The 23,356-nt window shown below is 39.9% G+C and overlaps 2 long non-coding RNA genes across 2 annotated transcripts; one reads left to right on the forward strand and one right to left on the reverse strand.

Annotated features, from left to right (window-relative positions):
* Positions 1-3,168: 3,168 nt before the first annotated feature.
* Positions 3,169-4,246, reverse strand: LOC135291331 (uncharacterized). Its single transcript, XR_010354136.1, has 3 exons — positions 3,844-4,246; positions 3,610-3,757; positions 3,169-3,446 (listed from the first exon to the last, which is right to left on the reverse strand). It is a non-coding gene; the product is annotated as an uncharacterized LOC135291331 (long non-coding RNA).
* Positions 4,247-9,418: 5,172 nt separating this feature from the next.
* On the forward strand, positions 9,419-22,579 carry LOC135290812 (uncharacterized). Its single transcript, XR_010353632.1, has 2 exons — positions 9,419-16,532; positions 17,190-22,579. It is a non-coding gene; the product is annotated as an uncharacterized LOC135290812 (long non-coding RNA).
* Positions 22,580-23,356: the final 777 nt, after the last annotated feature.

Raw genomic sequence — 23,356 nt, forward strand, 5'->3', positions numbered from 1 at the left:
GTCAGTGTATATGAGCCAATAATCTGATAGGTTCCTTTGCTGTGTCTTTCAGAATGGAGGATAGAAGATAAGTGAACCTAACACCTGCTGAGCACTCCAGGTGAATGAGTCAAGACTAACTTAGAAAAAGTGGAGATGATGGCAGATACAGGAATGAAGCAGTAGCTTTGCAGGCGTATGGGGTAAAAAAATGACTGTAAGTGGAGACCAGTCATGTCCTCCATAGCTCCACACCTCCCAGATGAGCTGCAGACTGACTATCCAGCTGTCACTAACAGCATTTGGACTTGTAGAGTCGCTTGTATTCCTGCAAGGACTGGGGAGCTTTATTGTGAGGTGTTCTTCAGGCCCAGATTGTAAAACAAAAGTGGTGCTTTTTAGCTGGTAATGTAACCCAGACAGAGAAAAAGCAAAAAGGAATATGGGAGTTTGGAAAAACCAAAGGCAAAGGATGCAGAAAAAAGACCCTGCATATTTTAATTTTAGTAGAGCATCAATTTTCTCTGTAGAAGAATGCAAATTTTATACTGAAATATGTTTGGTAAAACAATCACACTTCTAGGTCATTGTTCTGGTTTGAAAGCAAAACCAGTGAAAGACTCCCAGTCAGAAATACAATTTATTAGGAAAAGGGAAAAGGAAACCAAAATACATGCAATAATACAAAAGGAAAAACACTGACAACCTAACACCCTGTTAGTCAGGGTGTTGGTAGCAGTCCAGTTGGATTGGTGGCTGCAGTCCTCCTGGAGTGGCAGATGTGGTTCTGTTGGAGTAGTGATCCTGTAGAAAGGGTGTAGTCTTCCTCTGAAGATCCAGTGGAAAAGACGGCTGTTCCTCTGGGAATACATTGGAAAAACAGTCTGCTGTGTCCCAAAACCCAGATTATATCCAGGTGGGGATGCTTAGCTCCTCCCCCCGGGCGGATCATCTCACAATGGGCTGATATCGTTCTAATGAGTCATGCTGTGAGTCCTTGATTACCCATTAAATGGAAATGGCTCCCAGAGGGAGTTATCTCTGAGTCCTGAGGCTAGATATTGATGGTCCCACTAACAGGAGATAAGGAAAAACAGTGCCCCTCCTGATTTCAGCAGCTCTTGAGGATGGGAATAGAATACATTTTTATATTGTAACCTAGGACAGTCGTAAACCTGATGTGATTCACAGCGGGCAGGATGCTACTCAAGCACTGACTCCCTGTCAGCTGCCAGAGCAGCAGCTTTTGCCCTTGCCTTCCGGCAAGCCATAGCTGACCGGGCCACACAGGCCACTCTCTGCTTCTGCTCTGCACAGAGGCCAGAAGCAATGCTGCCCAAGCCCTCCTGCTTCCACAGCTGGCAATCTCTCCTGCCCTGCCATGGCACGTGGCACCACAGCTCACCCAAAAGTGGCAAAGCAGGAGCTGCTGGGCCAGAACATGATGATGGAGGCTGCCGCCTCATCACTGCCTTCCTGCTGCTGCTCTTCTGCCTGCAGCACCGCCTCCTTGCTGGTGCTCAGCACCCACGGCTGGTCCAGGGCCAGCCAGAGCCATGGGGCAGGGTGGTGCCCTGCCTGCAGAGAGCAGAGGCCAGCAGTGAGGGGCAGGTGGCCTCGCTGGCATCCCCAGGCACAGAGCCTTCCGTAGTGCATCCTCCTTCCATAGTGGCACAGATGAGTTTGGGATGGGCTATCCCAAAAGACGGGAGATGCCCTCTAACCTTGCGACTCTCTTTCCTTTGCCCACTTTCCCGATGGCAATTGGAGCTTTCCTTAGCAAGCCCTTGCAGTGCCTTCTCCGCAGATGTGTGGCTCCTCCACCTGCCCAAACCCTTTTACGGTTTCTTAGCCCGTCTTTGCACAGCTGGGGGATCAGCTGGGCAGGGCCACCTGTTTTCCCCAGCCCCCAGCAGCATTCTTTACCAAAACCCTCCTGGATCCTAAGGCAGGCATCTGATAATTGCTCCCAATGACACCAACCAACACTCATTTCAGTTCCAGTTTCACTAATAGCACCTTGCTCCAGCAGCGCTGTCCGGTAGAAGTGCACCAAAGGCAACTTGAGTTGAAAAAGGAAAGGTGCTACAGCTTGTTGTACCCGTGCTTCTTACACGCAATTACAAGTTCTGCTACAAGCTTACTGCACATAGTTATGTCTCTGCTGACTCCAGGGCAAGTGACAGAGATCACCGCCAGTTCACACCATCTCATCACTGACAGGTTACAAGGTGGCGCCTGTACAGATCCATGTATGGATGGACATGACAAATATCCCTGGCCCTCTCTAAATACCCACAGAGCAGGAAGGAAACTGCCCAACACCATGCAGGTTTACACAGGCATTGATACAGACAGAAACATAAGCATCTGCGTTGTGAAATTATATTGACTTCTGTATACAAATGCTTCTACACAACATGAACCTGTGAAGACCTATACAAAAAAAAATTACCAAAGTACCCAGCTACACCTCCATGTCCTTGTAACTAAAGACACAGAACTGTGTATAGCTCTACTGTTCCGTGCATACTGATGTAGAACTGGAGACAGAGAGACAGAACTATACAGAGGCACAACTATACAGAGGCTGACCCGGTGCAAACAGGACTAGGACAAGATGCAGAGGGAGGGCGGCCGGCCCATCTGCCCCTGCTCCCCCTCGGTCCCGCGCAGAGAGGCCCTTCTGGAAACGCCGAGCAGACGGAGATCTCTAGGAAGCGAAGGGAGCACTGAGTCACTCTCGGCACGCCCTCAGCCCCGCCATAGCCTCAGCACGCCCGCAAGCTCCCCAGTCCCTTCAAAGCCTCCTAGCCCATCAGCCCCGCAGTGCTGCCATCCCCCTGAGCCCCCCAGCCCTCTCAGCCCGTGTCTCTTCCCTGCCCACGCAGCCTCCGCCACCATGGCCCTCAGCCCCCAGAGCTCCGCTGCTTGCCCTCAGCCCCCCCGCCTCAGCGTCCCCTCAGCGCCGTGGGCAGCAGCAGCAGCTCCTCAGCAGCCGCAGGGCGCCCTCAGAGGCGCTGTCCCCACTGTGGCAGCCCCGGTGCCGTCAGCCTTACCGCAGGGGCTCCCCGGTGCCCTGAGCCCCGTGGGTCCTGAGGGGGACGGTGCCTGGTGCCACCGGCACTTCCCAACCTGGGGCTGAAAGCGCTGCTCGGCCCGGCCTGGCTGCCAGCCCAGCACCCCAGCACGGCCAGAGGGGACAGGGTGGCAGGGCACGCAAGGCAACAGCGCACAGGGGTGGCAGAGCAGGGGAAGAAGGCAAAAAACAGCCCTCTTCCAATAGCTAAAGACCTATCTCCTTAGCTTTGGAGCTAGAACTTTTGAAATTGGAATTCCTTGGAAGCTTTTCTCAAAAGTGCAGCTCAAAAGACAGCAACACCCAGAAGTGGAGGGACAGCATGGCAGCCTCTCTTCATCTTCACCGCCTCTCCCTTGGCCACTTTCTCCCGCGCAGAGCACTCCTCCTGCAGAGGTACAGGACACGGCCGCGTCGGAAGCCAAGGGCTGCAGAGGAGCTCTTGCCAAGCCCTGGCCAGCAGCAGCCCTTGGTGGCTCTTGCCAGCACCTTGGGCTGACTTAGGGCAGTGTGGAGAGAAAGGCAGGCAGCAGAGCCTGGGGCATTCATACCCGGGCTTCCTGGCCTGCCACAGCCCCTGGGTTGTTGGCATTTCCTGCTGCCCCTCTTCCTCCTCTTCCTCTTGGGCTGCTATTCTCCGTCTCAGGCCTTCTCGCTGTCATTTCCTGCCGAGTTCCTCCACTGCAGTACCCTGCAAGCCTGTAATCCTTGGTTGGATTAGATGGGTAAAGCCCAGAGGAACGAGCTAAGTCCCTTCTTGTTGCAGTCAATGCAAGCGCCTTTACCTGCTTGAGCCAGGAAGGCTTGTCACGGCTTCGGCCTCAGCCAGGGCCTCCATGGAGCTCTCGCTCTCCTTGCTTGGAGGCAAATCTGGAGGTGCCTAAAGCAGAAATCCTGGAGGTGTGTTGCACTCTTCTAGAATATTTCTCTACTTTTAATTCCCCTCTTTGTCTTAATTTCAAAACATTTTCTAATATTAATTTTTGATGAGCTTTAGTTCATCATACATGCTTGCTCATGTTTCTGTTTTTGTGACTTTTTTCCCCCCTGCATTGCATGAATCCAGTGTCACCATTTGTGAAGCCTTTCTTTTTTGTTTTGTTTTGTTTTTGTGCAGTTGTCATCTATTTGTTAAAAATAGCTACATTATACTGCCATTAAATATTCATTAAACTGAGTTGTGGCAGGCTATGAGAAATATCCAATTAAGCCGTTCACTTTCTACACAGAAGTCTACAACTGAGCAGTCTTCTTTCTTTTCAATAATGCATCACAGGCTGCCCTTAGTATCTGTAAAATAATTGATAAGGCAAAAGTTATTTGTAAAATACATACTAGAAATAGAAAAGTAGATTAGAGGGGATAATTTCGCCTTGGAACTTTCTTCTGACTGTGGAAAAAGCACAGCATACTTTGATTTAATTTTTACATAGCCTGGGGGAACCTGAAATGCTGCACCTAATAATTCAATATTTTCTGTTTCTGACATCCATTATGTGCTACTAGGTCTTAAACACCAGAGCAGGAAAACACATCATAAGCTTTAATCACTCTGAAACCACTACAGGGCACTAAATACCCCTGGGTCCTGGGCAAGGCACAGTGGTGTTTTGGATCTGTACAGTTTGTCTTTCTTTGTAGCTACCACACTGCAGATGCATGTGTGCCCAGGCTGCAGCTGGAGGCAGAACTGCCATCACTGCAGGCAGAGCTGAGCAGGTTGGAGCAGCAGTCACAGCAGAGATGAATCAGCTTCGGCTTCAGCATAGCTCAGAACATCTCTCTGAGTGCCCAGGGCCAGCCCATGCTGCTGACCCCTCCCTAGTGCGCTGATTGAAGACATTAAAGCTGGATAGGTTTGCTGTAGGCCTTGTTGAACAGCTCCCTCCTCTGCAGTGCAGACCTGCCTTAGACCCTACACTAGTCCTGCCAGAGGGGTGAACAACCTGCCGTGAGGCACTGCAGGGACCTGGGATCTGTGCCCTGAGCAGCTGAGCTTCTCCATGGGTAGCAGTGCCACAGGGCAGTGATATCAGCTGGTGCCAGTCTCCTGTTTCTCCAGCCCTGAGCATGTCCAGATGCAAGGCTTCTGTGTAAGCCTCTGTATCCCATGTGTATCAGGTTATACATTCCATGCCTCTTGCGTAGCACCCAGCAGTTTCTATTTTGCCTTGTATGTATTCTACCTGTTGTCACTTGCTCGTTATTTCTTAGCAGTCTTCACTTACTGATGTTAATTTTAAGTCACCCCTTTATTTAATTTCTAATTCCAGGGGATTACTTCCAAATGTACTTTCTGGTTATTACCAAAGCCATGTGTACATGCTGGCCCTAAACTCCGTGGTTATTGGTTCAGAAGACCAGAAATTGTTTGGTCGTTTCATTCCCACTTGAAATGTAGGATTTAATAGACTTAAACATGAAGCAAGGCACTACAAAATGTACAGCATTTTTTTCTTCTTCTTTTTTTTTTTTTCTTGTTTACCTTGAGATAAAATTACAATTACTTTCTTTGTTTCTACAGTGTAATATTTGAGACACAAAATCTTGTATCGGCCTTGCACTGATGTCAGAGGAGGAGTCCTACAGAAGCTGGGAAGCTAACAATGACCGCCTAAGCTACTTAGAACCTTTCAGACAAAGGAAATAGCCTGATAAGGGACCTACCTTCTGAAGGAGGGCATGCTTTTTGATGTGGCTGAGAACCATCTGCCACTGCAAGCCCTAGCCATACCAAAAAAAAGGGGTGAAATACTGGGAGAAGGAAATTTATGGGGGCAGTGGTAAAATTCCTACCTGAGAAGCAGGATTTCTCATATGATAGAAGTGAGCATGCATCTAGGCAGCAAAAAACTCATTCTTTACTAATTTTTCAACTTGCCCTTGGGGCAGTATGCAAGAAAAATACTTTGTGAACATTTAGATTGTTAAGTACATTATCACTATTAAAGTTACATCTCCATTAAAATCTTATTTAAAACTATGAAAATAATACATTTTATATCATAAATGCAAAGCACAGAAAATAACACACTTGGAAATGAAAAGTAAAGCTGCATACTTTTTCCATGTTTTCTACATTTTTACATTTCTACATTTTTACATTTCTACATTTTTACATTTCTACTCAGGAAATCACAGACAAAATCACTGAGGATTCCAATCTATCAGAAAGTCCATGCTTGTCAGAGATGAGATGTATGTGTACTGAAAGAAGGAAACAACTTCTCTGCTATCTACTGCTATGTATAAATAGTATACATTATTTATTGATTTTCACCTGTGGTTTTTCATATCCATCAACTATTTCTATAGATGTAGAAACAGAAGTTTGGAGTTTTAATAATTAAAATGCTGAGATGATAAAAACCGTGACATAAATGAAACCAAGTCAGACTGTGATCTTGCATACTGGTATGTATGGAGACAGTGACGTTGTTCCTTAAAAAGGCTTTTGCAGATTATATTCTGTGGGCTTGCTACATTTGTGCCTGGATATCAGAGGAAATCTTCCTGCCAGGCATAATTAGAATTGGCAGCTTTTGAAGTTTGTCTTAGTATTTACAGGGATCAGCTAAAGCCCAGTCAAATCAATGGAAAAGCTCCTGGGATGTCTTTGCTGCGCCAAGCACAACAATATAAAGCAATGCCTGACTTGGTGTTAAGTGAACTGCCTTGTGCAGGGCCATGCAAAAGGCTAGAAAGGAGCACAGTGACGGAGCAGGTTAAGCCTCAAACAGGCTTTGGTTGCAGGGGCTGCTCATTCTCAGCTGGTGTGGCACCTCCCTTCAGTTAGACAATGAATGGCTTGAGCACTATGAAGCCATGAGTAGTTTGGCCTCCAACTGAAACTCAGGCAGTGTCTGATAATAAAGAGTCTTAGGGATTATGTGCTTCTTGACCCATTATTTACTTAGTTACCTGCAGGAGTATAACACCAGTAGCAAGCAGAGGGTAGTTGAAAATTTACTGCTTTATTTCTGAACTGTCAGGTAGTGCATAATTCCTGCACTACCTCTTATCTGAGGTTCCAGTCCTAATGTTTCCACAATACTTTAAAACTTCAGGAAATTTTGCAGATTTTTAACTAGCTTGTGGTTGTATAAATATAAACTTGTGCAAGAGAGTTTTTAGTAATATTATGAGGTGCAGATTAGCTGTAATACTACTTTGATGAATTTTGTGTTCCCTTTTATTCTCTCCATTAAAATCCTTGCAACTGTTTAAAAAGGAGAAAACAGGAGCCGTCATATTCTGCAATCCAGAATGGTTCCTCATGGGCTTCTTAAGACAAAAATACATAATGCATGGAAACAGAGTGGTCATTCATATTGGAAAGTTATTATGAAAGTGATCCATTTGGCATTTAGTGAGCATCATAGAGAAGGTTGTGGTGCAAATATAATTTGTCCTACATTTCAAATGGAAAATGCAGGGATTATAAAATACACTGAAGGGCCTATTTGCAAATTATGGGCTTTCATTTTGGGGATTATCCTTTGTGCTGTGTTTCTTAAACTTGGCAGGAAAAAAGCATTGGCTGAAAGATCTCAAAAAACTCTTATAACTGGCACTCTAGAATGTGCATCTTAGTGAGCTTTCACTGCTTTTGGGCTTGAGTTTAGCAGTCCATTTTTGTCCAAATAAAACCTGGATTCATTTCAGCACCACTACGCTTTATAGCATATTCTGTAATAAAAAAGCAGCATTTACTGAATCAAAATGCTGCTTTTTTATTAGAGATGAAATAAAACAGCCTCAGCTTTGTGCATTTACTGACAATGTTAATTTCGTAGTCTTCTGTCTGAAGTGGCTCACATCTTCTCAGCAGTGTAGACAAAATTGAATTTTGTGGCCTTAAGGTTACAAAAAAAATAAATAAACTATACTTCTTGTTTGGAAATAAGATATGGTGCAGCTGTGAAACCGTCCTCCTCCAGCAATCACTTTTAACTCTGCCCTGCGTGATCTTATTCTTAAACTCTTTAGCAGGAAAAGCTCTAGGCTTGTCTTGTGCAGGGAATGTAGTTGGTAAGAACTTTTCTGTCCCTTTCTGGAATGACTTTACCCAGATTAGACTCCACAGAAAGCTGCCTGGGTTTCCTAACCTTGCAACTGGTTCTTACACAGTCTTTTGTGTCCAAAACTGCTGCCTTCTCATTAACTACACCAATGTTGAGAGGGTGGTCATATTTTAATTTCATAAAAATTCATAGATTTCATAAAAATCACATAAATTTCACTGGTGCTTGAAGCCAACAGTTGGTGTCAGCCCCGAGCATCACTTCTAGAAGGGTGGTTATAGTAAAAAGAAAGTTCTATTTTGGTTTTTATAGGAATTGCTGATCATATGCAAAATGCTAATGAATTTACTTTTTACGTATTTTCCCTATTTAATAACCAGAATGTGCCAGCATTTTGCTTCATGTGGTTATAAAACACAACATAAGAGGATGTTTAGTGAGAAAAAAGTGTTTTGATCTACAAAAAGTGAATGACAGGACTTCAAAGTAGAGCAGGGTAACGCATTTTCAGATTTCCCAGCCATTTTAGTGCCGGACTGGCTATCAAAACAGTAGCCCTGTACTACCTTGGCTGGAGTTACAGATTTATTAAGAGGTGGTAAATAATTGTTTTTGTTGGAACGTGTTTAAAATGGGTAATAAAGCTGTAATTATAGGTATGAAAGCCTGTTCTTACTTAAGTTCTAACTCCAGAGTTTTAACACTCATGACTCATTAACTCCTTCTCCAGAGTTTTACATCAGCAAACTCATTTAATGTTCCTAAAATATGTGATTTTCTTCCAAATGAAGCTGGTTTTTATGCATGTAAGAAAGATGTTCCATCAGATAAATGAATCAATTTTTAAAAAACTTTTCTTTATCCTTTTACTCCTTTCCTTACAAACAGAGAACGTTAGGTCTTAGCACTTCATATTCTAGGGAACATATGAATTTTCCAGTAGCCCAGAATGAAGCCATTATGCTATCTCAGTGCAAATGTGACACTCAAGAGGGTACAGTTTTCTTAAATTGTTTTTCTGTTAATTACTGTGAGCCTTTCTAATTAAGCTGTGAAAGGTAACTTGATTGCTCTCAAGTACAAAATTTGGGATAAAGCCAAGATGAAAATGTCTTCTACTTCCTACTTGAAGAAGAAAATTTTAGAAAAAAAACCTGACAGTGTCAAAGTAGATGCATTTCTCTCTGGACCTTCTCTTATTCCATTTAATCTATCAAATTGCAAAATCATTTTCATTCAAGCACCTGTCATCTTACACTCTTATGAATAATTTCTTTATAATCCATTCAGAAATAACAATAACTATCATTAGAATGGAATTTAATGGTACCAAACTGAAAAGTTTTAAATAATTTCTTATTCACACTTATCTTTAATTATTCTTATTAACAAAACCTCTGAATGTTGCCATATGGTTTAAAATCCCAATGTTAACTAGTTTATAGTTTGGTTCTACAAGTGATAAATTTTTATGTAGTGATTATGTGTCTTTGTCTATCCCTTCAAAAACTTCTCTCTTCAGTTCCCTACTGTAAATCAGAGTGGGAAGTTGCTGAGGTTTTGTGCAGATCAGAAGCTAACTGGTGAAAAGGATCTAGTGCTCTACTGTGTGCACCGAGGGAGGAACAGTCATAATTCAGAGCCCCATCCACTTTAAGAGGCAGGAATCAGATGCCTCAGTCAAGATGTGCATATGAGGTGATCTCTCAGCACTTTGACAGCTCCAAACCAAAACTGGGGTGTTCTGGCAGTCCTTGAGTCAAGGAGGAAGGAACTTTGGAAGAAACGGGGAATATTGTGAGGAAGAAGAGGAAAAGGCAAGGGCAATAGGAGGGTGCTGAGTGTAGTAAAAGTATCGAGGAGGTGCCTGGAAGGTCCAGATATAAATTCACAAATAGGGCGGCTTCTTCTTGTGCTTTTTGTGAAGGAACTCTCAAGCACTCTGAATCACTCTTGGTAAAATTGGATAAGAGGAAAACTTATGCATCCACCTGAACAGCAAAGCATATTTACTTTTACATGGAACTTTAGGTAGAATAAGATTTATGTAAGAAAAGCTTTATTAAGTAATTTAAAACAGATTTCATATACACTTTAGGGGTTATTGGCAGTTGAAGTGTTGGCTGAAAAATATGATTTACTGTTGTAGAGGGGAAATGAGAATGGTGGATGAATGTGTGTGCAATGTCCATGATATACAGTCCACAAGGCTGATGTGTAGGACAAAGCAAAGTCACACAGAATTTACTTTGTGGGAAAAATAGTGCTATGTGTTATTTTAGTCTCAGGGACAGGGTCATTCCCCAGTAAAACAGAACTTCAAAGGGGCCTGAGTTTGGGACCACGGTTTGCCATATTTTGCCTTGTTCTGAAAGTGCTGATGTTGACAGGTGCAAATTTTACTGACAAGAATGCAAAAAAGACCTGGACTGCCAGTTTAACTAATTGTATATTATTGTTAAAATATCTGTTAGAATATATTTTCAGAATAAAACCTTAGAAATCCTATTTACCTAGCATGCCAGTAGAGTACTGGCATAAATCTATGGACATTTTAATGGTATTGGAAAATAGACTTTTGTGTAGGAGAATAGACTCACATGTCTACTTTTTGAAACACTATTGAGGAGGAGAAGAGATTTGTGTTGATAATACATAGATCCTGTTACCTGGCAAGTCAATTATCAACACTTTTAAAATCAAATCAGTCCTCTAAACGAACTAAAGAATGTTCTTATCACCCGCTAATGATATTAATTATACATTTTAGAAATAGCAGTAATGCACTGTTGTGCCAGTGAGTCATTGATTCTTAGTTTAGCCACTTGTGGACTTTGTAGGAACTGTGTGAATATCAGGCTACATGACTATGAAAGAACATGCAATTGTAAAATATTCTGCTCTTCAAAAATCCTCTGAAGCAGAGAATGCTGATTGGGAGGTACAAGAGCTTGCTTTCATCTTGCAATAAATAAATTAATATCCTTTTCACTGGCTGTGGGGAGGAAAAAACTTAAATATTATTTTGAAATCAAGGATGATTTCCTTCCCATGTTGATATGTTGGAGATGAAGAGACTATAAGAATTTTACAGAACATTTCCAAAGAGTTCGTGCAATGTTAACAAACACTGTACAAAAGAAAAAAAAAAGGTACTGTAAATTTGTACTGGGATTCTTACTCTGAGGGTAGAATTGACCTGACTATGAGTAGATGTCCATATTTAGTATAGAAGTCTTTCCTAAAAATGAGCTTCTGTAGAGTTAGAATTCCTCTGTCCTGTCTGTGTAATGAGTTAAATCTGGAAAACTGTGCTCCCTGATTTATCTTTATGGAGCTGTTTCAAGGTGCCAATGTACATTTCACACTTGTGTGAAATACGTGTCCTGGACACCTGGTACTGAGCAGCAGTTAATCTCTTTTACAGATCTACTCCTACTGGGCTAAATCCACTTACTGACATAAATATAGCCATATGGAGAGGACTTATGTGGGGGAGGGATCAAGCAATGCTAAAGGAATTGGACAAAAGGAGCCTTAAACGTGGCATCTAAGACTATATGAAAAATAACAGCTGAGCTAACTACTTACATTCTCTCAGATTTTCACAAGAGAGAAGCTAGGGCTGTAAATTTGGGATCAGCAAATTTGCAAAAGCTTTTGTTACCAATATAACTAAGCATATTAAAAACTGCCCCATGCTTCATCCCTTCCATTCTGATGTTAAGAAAAGTACAATATCATTCAAGTGACTTACTAAAAGATCAGAGCCAATCTCTATACATTTCTGCTCTAATACTGAGTATTTTTGGACTTGAGAATGAAATCTTATTTTACACCAGGAAATACCAATATTTCTCTGCATTACTAGGTTCTCTTTTTTTTTTTTTTTAGCTTTCTTTCTTTTTCTGTCCCTGAATTGGCCTTATAACAACTGATGACTAGACTATAGTCCAGGTTATATTTTGATGCAGGCAGCACTGTGCCACTCATAGCAACTCTCAGCTACTTGCTCTGTGCTGGAAAATGAGCCTCATCCAAATTCAGGTGGAGGCACTTTGGCAGCTAATGAACACGTCATCTGCTTCAAACTGTTGGACCTTCTCCCCATCTTTGCTAGGATGGTACACGGAGAGGTCCAGTATTCTCTCTTCTGTCACAAATTCTTCCAGATCTCAGCATCACAGAGTCAAAGGCTCTGTGTGTGGGAACATGGTGTGTGGGAACTCAGGGTATCAACAGCAAGTTTCCAGAGCTCTGTTCTTAGACTAGGAACTCTCTTGATCCTTGTTTTGTGGACAGTCCAGTGGTCTATAGGTTCTCAAGCAAACAATTCTCCCTCTCACTCTGCTTGTCACCTGTGGAGTGCTTGCCACAAGAGTGGAGCATAGCTGCAGTGCAACATTTCTGCTCTGCGTTTCCCGGGCCACGTAAGTAGGTCAGATGGGAAATTCTTCCATTGAACTGATTCAGTTTAAAAGATCTGCTTGTGATCTCTAGATGCCTGTCCCTGCCTAGACCATCTACTGTGTTCACCACATTGCATTCCAAGTACAGTGTTTATACTCTGGATTAAAGCTCATTTCTCCAAACAATCCCTTCCCAAGACCTTGCTATTTTTAGCAATCATTTTAAGAGCAGTGCTGCTGTTCCATGTCTTTGTTTGAGGCAATGTGGCCCTGCTGCAGGCAGTCAGGGACAAGCAAGGCTTTTTAGAGCTGATCTGCACAAACTCAGCCCTAGTAGTGAAATTGCTATTATTAACACACCCATGACACTGCCCTAATTGGAAACTATAAACATCAACTCTGAGGGAAATTTTGCTACCACTGCAGCTCCTGCTGATGCTACTATTATGACCTCTGCTTGACAGCAGTAGGAAGACATGGCTGTGAAGTAAAGGAAGGTAAGGTCAGAAAGGAAAAGAAAGCCTTTGCCACCACAATCCCTGAAAAAGTGCTGGCCCAGACTTCACTGAAGTGCCTGGTGTGGTGCCATCTGCTCCATCTCCAGGAGAGGGACCATTCAGAAGAAAGCAGAGCAATTGACCAATGAGATGAACCACACAATCATGAATTCTTGATTGTTTTTTTGTTTTCCTATTATAATACTATTTACATCCAGCATCACTTTTTTCACTCCATTTAATTCCTTGTGCTGAAAGGTTTCTCATCTTCTGAATCGGAACTCTCTTGATTAGGGCTGCAGCTTGTGGCTACACCTGATGAGCCACTTTAAATCTTGCCCAGCCTTTGGTGCCTGTGGTGCTGGAAAACCGCTCTTTTGTACCTATGGATTAGCCTGCCCTGCTGCAAGAACTCCAGGTAGCTCCAAGACAGTTGTTGTTCACCTGGATATTCTTTGTTCAGTTTTCCCTCATCCTTCTACATGACGGCTGCAGCTTTTTGGCGTGTAGATACAGCCAGTGGTACCTAAAGGTCAATCAAGTAAAAGGGTGCCCTGAAGTGTTATGACCATGTGCTCTTTCTCTCCTTGAGAGTGGTGTCTGAAAATAATGTGCTGGTAGGGGAAGATGGGGGCATGCCATGGGTATTGTCCCCAGCCAGACTTTCCTGTCTATTGGTCTGCCTCTGCTCACTAGACAAGGCACTTTTAGTTGTCCTGGAAACTGACATGCCTCATGTGAGCTCACTTGGGTCAGCTGCTAAATGGAAACTTCCCTTTGCCCTGAGTATTGTCTGCCACTAAACTCTGTATAGAGGATTCTCTCTTTTTTCACTTGATCTGGAGTTTCCATGAAGTCCATTAGATTTCTTACTTCTTTATTTTTGCTTCTTCACTGTTGCTGATCTGGACACCAGGTGCAGAAACATGCATAATTAAGAGATTTTTATCACATTGAGAGGTGCCTTATTTCAAGAACTGCCCAAGTGGTCCTGGCATTACAAAAATTTGCATTAAAAAATAGAAAGACCAAAAAGCTTATTGCAGCTGTCAGTATGGGAGAGTTGAATGACCAGTTTTGCCTAAGGTTTAAATACACAAAATAACATGGGTTTCCATGGAGAATCTGTAAACAGTCAAATCAGGAGAATTAGGAACAGTCCATGGAGAATCAGGAAACTGTCCAAACCAGTACCTTTTTGTGGACATCTGAATGTAGTTGCCTGCATGGGAGAAGACAGCAAAAGTGTTTCTTGATGGGAGATAGGAGCCCAGGTGAGTATCTTCCAAGGAGAAAACCGCTTGAATCAGTGCTAGTAATCTACTTTTAGCTAGCTAAATTACACCTTGACTTCCTGTTTCACTTGTGATCTCTAGGTGTTACTGTGCTATAAATAATAATAGCACTTTTGACAAGAGAAGGAGATTGAGAAATTAACTAGGAGAAAGACTGATTTTTTCATCTTACAACATATGGGTAATCAAGAGGGGGAAGAGAATGTGTTGAACTTGGAAGGTTTGTGTGAGGCTGTGGTCCCACTCTTCCTTGCAGGATTTGTGACATTTCTTTTCCTATGAAGAAGTTAGCAGTTAAAGCAGATAAAGCAGAGATTAAAGCACAATGACAGGCAAATTTGGAAAAATTTGCATAGTAACTTTCTGGCTAAATTTTGCCTGTGAGATCTATAAATCTGTCACTTTCATGAACATAAGATTCTCACAAATCATGAGCCAAAAACTGAGAGAGCCATCACTTATTTTCACAGAAAAAAAAATAGTTGTAAGAACAATTTAACTATCTTTCCAACCACGAAAAGCAATCCTACCTTCTCAGCCATCATTTTGTATGGCTGTGTTCACTGACATAATAGAAATAAAAATCACAAGTCCGCTAGTGATTGATATTACACAAACTTTTAAAATATGAGCAGAACAGGTTTCATTATACTCTCTCAATAAACTCTTCAATGTTAATTTAGACAATTTTGCACAAACACTAACACCTTAGCACAAAACATCAATAATAGTTCAACACACTTTATCAAGGAGAGAACCTCACTTCTCAAACAGGCTGTTTTACCTGCTTAGAATTTAACAACTGTAATATGATATAATAAATCTACCGTAAACTCAAAAGGCACCCAGTATAGAGCTTCATGAATTAATTTTCAGTTTTGTTTCTACTGTAGAAACCTTAGCAACCCTTTTAATTTGTTTAGACAGTGCCCTGAAAATTCCAGAAAACATCTCCACCTTACTTTTTATTGAAGAGTCTGTTTTATTTAAAACCACCTATGATGTGGGACAGAAGTTGCACTTACATTCAAAAAACTCAAAGTAGCAAAGATTGAGAAATTTCTAAAATTGCCAATAATTATCCATAATATGTCATGGCCATCAATATTGAAAAAATTAAACTTATTTTTTGACAACTGTAGATTCAAAACTTCACATTTGTTGTACATAGATATATAACTTCAGATGTACAACTTTACAAAATTAGTAGAATTCAGTAATTTTGCTAATGTGCTTCCATTTCAGTATTTGAATTTTTTTGTCCTATTTGCTCACATTATGAATTTGTTATCTATAGTGCTAAATTCTCATATTCCTGGAATTCTAAATGAAAGCTGAAAAAAAAGTCATTGATGGTGTAAAAGGCAGGACAATATTAAATGTGTGACTCTCTTTATATAGATTTTATCTTGCTTTAATTGATGGTGCTTCCTGATAAATTATTTGAACTTTTTATCCTCATACCTGCACTATCTGTTAATAAGAGTATCAGGGCACCTTTTTGAAAATGCATCTGTAAGAAGAAACAATGATTTCATGGACTGGTGAACATCCAACACATGGGATTAATCCAAATTACAGATTATTTCTCTAAAATTTTGGGGAAATATTCCAACTGTATTTAAGACTTTATTTATATTTATGTTTGGGGTTTTTTTGCACAAGTCTGGGAATTATTATTTTTTCCATTTTTCCTCTAAAGTTTTTCTTCAGTATTCTTTTTTAATATAACTGCTATATAAAGAAACAGCATGGTAAGAATTATGTTGATGGCTTATAAGAGCAATTTAAACCACAAAATGAGGTGCTTTGTTTTTTATCAGGGTGAAAGAAAACTAGGATTAGGTGTTGCTAAACCTTCTATTTTGCTATATCTTTTCATTAAAAGCATTTTGTCTTAAGTAAATTCTGATATTTTATGGGAGGTTAAGCAAGACAAATTCTGCTATCTTATATTTGTCCTGAGGAATATAAAGGTGTACTGCCTCACTCATGTCTGGAAGAGCAATTTTCAGATCTGTCAATTCTGAAGTTCAGACAATACTGAGTAATCTATTTTGAGCAGTAAACCATGGAGAATAAAGTACCTCTCTGTGTATGCTTATAGATACAGAATGACGTATTTGTAGCATGTGTTCATGAAGACTGAATTAATTTTACTCAAACCTTTAGAAGGATATTCACCTTTCAGCATGGCTTATACACAGAAAATTTCGTCTTATAAGATTTCACATGGAAAATAAACAGCTGTAAGTATAATTTTTTGCAATCAAAATAGTAGCCGGAGATTTATGCTATCTGGACTTAATTTAATGGGAAGATACCTCAAAATTTCCAGAAAACATTGATGTTGAATTAAATTGAAAACTTACTGTGGCAGGAGAAGTGCATGTACAAATCCTTATGCATCATGAGGCTAATAAATATTATGGAAAGAGAGATGATTTTCAGGAAAAGTGAATAATCAATTAGTGTTCAGTTTTTTGTGCTATACAGGTTGCGCTCATTTTGTGAGATCTGAAGCTTGCCTCTATGGTGTTTAGCTCAGGCTTCCAAGATCAACACATGTTTTAGTACATTTGTCCACTTTCCAAGCTTTTGAAAACTCTGTTAGAGGGGCCCATCAAGGCCATCAGCTGGTTATTTGGCAAGTTTCACTTCTTCTTATGAAAATAGTGTTTACAATAAAAGGCATCTACAAGGGATTCTGCAAGAAGTGTCTCTTATTGGCAGTATGTATAATTCTGCAGGTCAAACAAGTCTAGATCTTTCCAGATATTTCTTTTTAATATTTAAAAAATATTATACATCAGGGAGCCCCTTCGAAGTGAAATGTACTCTCTTTCTTCTGTTTAAAATATGGAATTAGGAAATTAATTTACTTTCTGATTTTTTTTGTGTGTTAGATGAACAACAAGAAAAGCGACTGGAGAGCCCAGTCGTCATCAAACTGAAAGCTGTCAGAGCTTCTGTCACTGACCTACAGGTGAACAAAATGTAAAGCTGCAGAATATCTCCCATTAAAGCCTTAAATCTACTCTCATGTTAACTGCTGTGAATCTGAAAAAGATGAAAAGTGGGATTATTAAAAAAAAAGTGAGAGACAAATCAAGTCTCATGGGTTGATCCCATAGTCTGCATGAAGCCTGCTGCCATTAGAATTTTAAAGTTAACTCACACCATTTCACTTCAATGTTTTCAAAATTGAGGGTTATTGGGTGAACCCTTCTGCCTTATGTACATACAATGACAAGGAAAACCCATATCACTGCACTATCAATAATAAGGAAAAAGAAAACAGAAGTATCCAAAGCTCAGGAAGAGTTTGTCTTCAGGTCAACCTCTGTCTTACCCTGGGGGTTCATTCTGTCTTGTAATAGCTCTTCAGGCTTCTGGGTATCAAGTCCTGCAGTACCTGGAATGACTTGGGGAGTGCAGCGGTGGCTTGAGGAAGCAGTGACAGCTGCACCCCTCTGTGTGCTGGCATTTATGTCTGCAAGGAGATGCAAGTGGCAAACAGAGTCTGTAGGGCAGAAGAAGCAGGTGGGGAGACAACGTCCTGTCACCATCATATTTTCTAGGAAAAGTCCCTTTGCCGGGATTTCTCTCCTGGGAAGCCGAGAATCCTCAGAGAAAAAGGAAAACAATATTATTTCATTTGCTTCTCTTGTGTTTTGCTGCTTTGGAATGTGGTTGGAGATTGTTTATCCAACAGGTGGTAGTTTCATTGGTTTCATGTGAATTGTTTTGACTTATTGCCCAACTATGGCCAAGCTGTGTCAGACTCTGGAGAGAGAGCAATGAAATTTGTTAGTATCTTTTTGGCCTTCTCTCTGTATTCTTTAGTATTCTTTAGTATATTTTAGTATAGTATTCTTTAATATAATATCATAAAATAATATATTAGCCTTCTAAGAACATGTAGTCAAACTCATCATTCCTTCCTTTGTCTGGGAAAGGAAGAACATCCTGCGCTAAAATTTTCTGGAGAGATTAAGCAATGCAGAGAGGTATAAAGGGGTGTCATTTTTCCTGAAGAAAAGGAAGGCTGTGGGGAAGAGATGCACAAAAGTAGTTATACTTCTGAAGGATTCCTACTTGTCACCATTCAAGGATAGTAGCCCAGAGAATTAAAACATGTCAATGAGAAATAAAAAAGTTTGTTTAAAATACTTGTGAATATTTAATGCTGTTTTTTAATGCATAGGATCTTTTGCTGCCATTCATGTGTAACTGGAAATTGAAGAATGGGAAGCCACATAATGGAATTTCTATTACAGGAACAAATTCTCACACTTGTTTCTGTTTACAGGCTCAGAACTGAGGCTGAAAAAAAACCTCCCAAGATGTTTATAAGAGAAGATATCCATTATTTCCTTTATTACAGACAGAATTCTCTCTGTCACCTACATCTATCATAATAAATGAGACTGCTCCTTCTGCAGGATGCTCAGGGGTCTTACTTGGAGCCCTTGCTTTGGTTCCCCATATTCCTTCAACTTCCTTTTATTGTATCTTCAGCTACATTAATCCACAACATGTTTAGACCTTACTTTTCAAAAAAAGCAGCAAGTTTATTTTCTTTAGTCACTTAAAGGTGCCCAAGCATTCTAACATTTAAAATTGTTATTGGCTTTCAGAAGCTTTCAAAATCATGTTCATTTTCTGTAACAAGGGATATGAAGAAGCAATTGCTTCTCTTGTTCTTTTTGCAGTCTTTATATTTTTTCACATAGCTTGTACTTTGATCTGTAAAGCCACATTGAGGTCTCTGAGCCATCATATGCAGAAGATGATTCTTATCCTTGAAAATGGGCATGATCACATAATCATATTGCTCCTTTTCCTTTTCCTTTTCCTTTTCCTTTTCCTTTTCCTTTTCCTTTTCCTTTTCCTTTTCCTTTTCCTTTTCCTTTTCCTTTTCCTTTTCCTTTTCCTTTTCCTTTTCCTTTTCCTTTTCCTTTTCCTTTTCCTTTTCCTTTTCCTTTCTTCTTTTCTGAAATTTCCTGAAATTTCCTTTCCTGAAATTTCCTTTCCTGAAATTTCCTCTCCTGAACTTTCCTGAACTTTCCTTTCCAGAACTTTCCTGAATTTTCCTTTCCCGAACTTTCCTGAATTTTTCTTTCCCTTAAGATGTAATAACTTCTGGAAGTTTTATTTTTCTCTTTAGCCTTGTAAAATTCCCCCAGAAAAGTTCCAAAGCAACATTGCAACTATGCTATAGATCCTTAATGAAAGCTGAGGACCCACAGTAGAATAATTAATTCATTCAGAATTACGCAATATATGTAAACTTTAATCAGATTTTGGGTTTTCTTACTCTTAAGTGTTTTTTTTCTTAAAGGTGTTTTTTATATACACACATCAAATGGTTTGCTATATCATCAAAAAGTTTGAGGTTTTTTACTATTTTCAGTTTGAATGGCTTCTTGATAAGCTGGACTTTTAAGACCTCCTGTTGTCCACCTTTCTGGTAAATAAAACCTTTACATGGAATTAAAAGGTAAAGGACTATACATTGCCGGTACAATTGACATGTCTTCCTGAAACCAATTTTACCTAAATCAGGAACCATCACTGACACTGGAAAACAGTCAGAAGTTGATACATGTTAACCTAAGTGCAGTAAAATAGAAAATATGGAAGTGTAGATAAAAAAGGGAAAGAAAATCAAAACTACTTCACATATCTGAATTATTATCTTGAAAAATACTGTACTGAGAGTACGAGTAGCAAATATTTTTTAAAGTTTAATCAAATTTAGATCCTTCCTGCAATGTTGTTAATGCTAATTACTTGTTAAGCCATTTCTGAAAGTGTTCTTAGATATCAGTGCCCATGTGGGACTCCATGGCTCACATCCTTTGGGTGCACTGCATGCAGCACATCACTAGGCTGCTGCTGCTGTGGTAAGACTGCAGAGGCATTGCAGTCTTGCTGCTATCGTTTGTTGTCATGGCACAAGTAATATACAATATGAAGCACAAATATTCAGATTTTTTTTTTAAATACCACTTTTTTCCTGATTATTTTCTTTTTATTTTAAAGAAGATTTATGCATGGTTATAGAAGTAACTACATACAGTAACAGTACATTTGTAACTTCTTCTGCTGCTTAAGGAATGCCAGTACCTACATAGATATATAACATCCAGTGATTAAGTTTCCAAAGAGTTGCATTCCCTTAATACATTTGCTCTTGGCATGTGTACAGTCAGATTGATTAACAAGGTTGTTTATTAATTGTCAATTTCTTCAGTGACAAACATTATTAATGACAAGTATGAAGTGGCATTTTCACTACCAGCTTCTTTATATAACTGCTGAATGTGGAATTTGCAAGTCATAACCCAAAATTAAAAGAAAATAAACAAAGGATAGATTAAGTTAATAAAAATTTAATTAGCTAGTAATTAAGAGTTATCCAAAATACATGCACTTGTTAAAGTACTGTGATGCCTTTAGTTTTAGCTTTCATATTTTTTAGATTCTGAACTGTCTTGGTGTGTAACTGAACTTAATATTACTTGTTAGTAAGTTCTCTTCACATTTTAGTTAGACAAAACAATCCTTTTCCAGCCTGAAAACAAAGGACACCATTACAGCCTCAGGCCCAAAAAGCATAAACAACGGCAAATTGAGGAGAGCAAACCAGAAAGGTGGGACTTCAGAACCTGAAGCTAAAACTGGGCAATTACCCCCAGTATGTAAATGGACCAAAACTTATAAAAGTGTGAGACCTCCTGGCCATTTTGCATCCATCTTGGGTCCATCTTGGGCAGAGCTCCAGCCGGGCTGTTGTACTGCCCAAGGTGTATCCTTCTGTTGTACTGCCCAAGGTGTATCCTTCTAAGGCCCTTTTAATAAATACCTACTTTATTTCTTCAACTCTGTCTAGCCTCTGTTCCAGATCAGCCTCTCAAGGCATCAGTTGAAGAGAAATTCATCATTAATGAGAATTTCTTAGACAAGAGCTATTCTTTAGTTAATAGGAATCTATTAATTGCCTGTCTCATCTAGGGAGATGGTCTGTATGTCGACTGCAGGCTGTATAAACGGAATGACACATGGATGACATGTGCAATATTTTATTGCACCACGAGAGGTCACACCACATTCATAAATCCATGCAGCGGAAAAATGGATAATGGCTCTATCTGCAACAAGGTGAAGTTAAATCTCATCCATTAAGTAAAAGACAAACAGAACAAATTGTAAAACAGTAAGATTTTTTTTCCTGTTAAAACACTCTCAGCCTGAGTGGTCTGCTGTAAGCCATATCCAAATAGCCTCTCTCCTACACATTTCAAGCTGAAGGCAGGGAAAAACATATGCTGAGCTGTGGTACCGTCTGAATCATTACCAGCATATGATGTAACCTTGGAAGAAGGACAGGATTAGTCTCTCCTTGGCATGGTGGGTAACACAATAAGATGATATATGTTGCATTGGATGGGATTACAGTGATCAAATAAGCATGTTTGGCAGCTCAGTAAGAAGTATTAAAGCTGAATTTAGCTGGATAAATTGCTCCTAGTTCAAAAAAATGATAGATGCAGAAAGATTTTATTTTGCAGAGATTACAGCCTGAACTTGTGTAACAAGATCACTTCCTAAAGATACCATTCAGAATTTTTAACAGAAGTTGCAGCATGATGCAGTGATGTGGTTCTTGCTGCTTTGTGTGGCAGCAATACCCCTTTGTGATTCCTGTTTGCTCTCACTAACTCCGAGTGAAGCAGAGCCAAAGAATGGAAGCAGTGCTGTGGGTGAAGGAAGCTGGGAAATTAATGCAGAGCCACTCTGCAGTGCACAGTGACAGGGCAAGACTGAACAGCCTTGCTGCCAGGGGAAAAAGGTTTGGAACGAAGTATGAAGAAGCTGGTTCTTTGTTGCCTACCCTAAGGCAGACCTGCACAACATCGCCTGGGTAGGGAGATGGATGCTCAACTTCTTCCACAACTAACCCTTCCTTCTGAAGGGTTATTGGATCACGTCACATCAAGGTTATTTCTGAGTACTTTTTCTACTTTCTAAGCTCTGTCTCTAGTGGGGAAATGATAAGACCATAATTATTTGATACCAAATAGCATATAGTTTATGTAATTTAAAACTGCCTACTTAAGTGCCTAGCTTACAGTCTTTTATAACTTCAGTAGTGTCCTTAGGGTAAACAACTCTTCTTTCACTCAGGTAAACACGTAATTAGTGAAGAAGGAATAACTTTGGGAATGAACTGACCAGTAGTCATTTTGGCTTTCTTCTCAGAATTTAAATAAAAATGTTATTTAATAAATTAATAATTTCTAGTTATTTTTTTTTCTCTTAGGAACTCACAAAGCTTCTCAAGAAAGAATAAGTGTATTTATTTCTGTTTTATGGTCAGAAAAACAGAAGTAAAAGTTTAAACTGTCATGAGGAATAAACAGCCCCAAAAGACAAAATCTATTTCAAAATTATAGCCTGAAACAGCTTACCAAGTTATTTTTTAAGTGCAGTCCTCTCTATCCTAGGGTTTCTATCCTAAGAAAGGTTACGCATAGATAATGTCAATTATATTCTGTTCTACATAGTTGAACATAGGTTATATTAGCTTTGACTTAAGTTTGTGTACATAAGCTGTACCCATTGCAGCTCTTCAAAGGAGCATGAGAGAGACTATATCTGGTTTTCTCTTTCAGTTTCTAAAGTAACTTCTCAGCAGTTCAGACTCTTGGACATTTGTTACTTACAGCAGAAAAATAATATTTTCTGGAAGTACCTGATATTTAGTAAACCTTAATGTGATTGGATGAACTCAGATCTTGAATGAGTTATTTACTACCTTTACACATTAATTTCCTCAATTACCTAATTTTTTATCTAAAAAGACATTTAATACTTTTATGGTGATTGGAGGAAGGAGGATAATAGGTAAATATACAAAATATTGAGCTACCACATTGACAAAATTGACACTCCTCTCCAAGGAGAATTTATTAAAAAAAAAAAAAAAAAGGAGAAGAGAATTAAATTCCTAAGGAGGGGAAAGGACTGCTATAAATCTGTTTGTTAGAGAAAAGCAAGGGATTGA

Source organism: Passer domesticus, chromosome Z, assembly GCF_036417665.1.
Source record: "Passer domesticus isolate bPasDom1 chromosome Z, bPasDom1.hap1, whole genome shotgun sequence".
In the NCBI taxonomy this organism is placed as follows: domain Eukaryota; kingdom Metazoa; phylum Chordata; class Aves; order Passeriformes; family Passeridae; genus Passer; species Passer domesticus.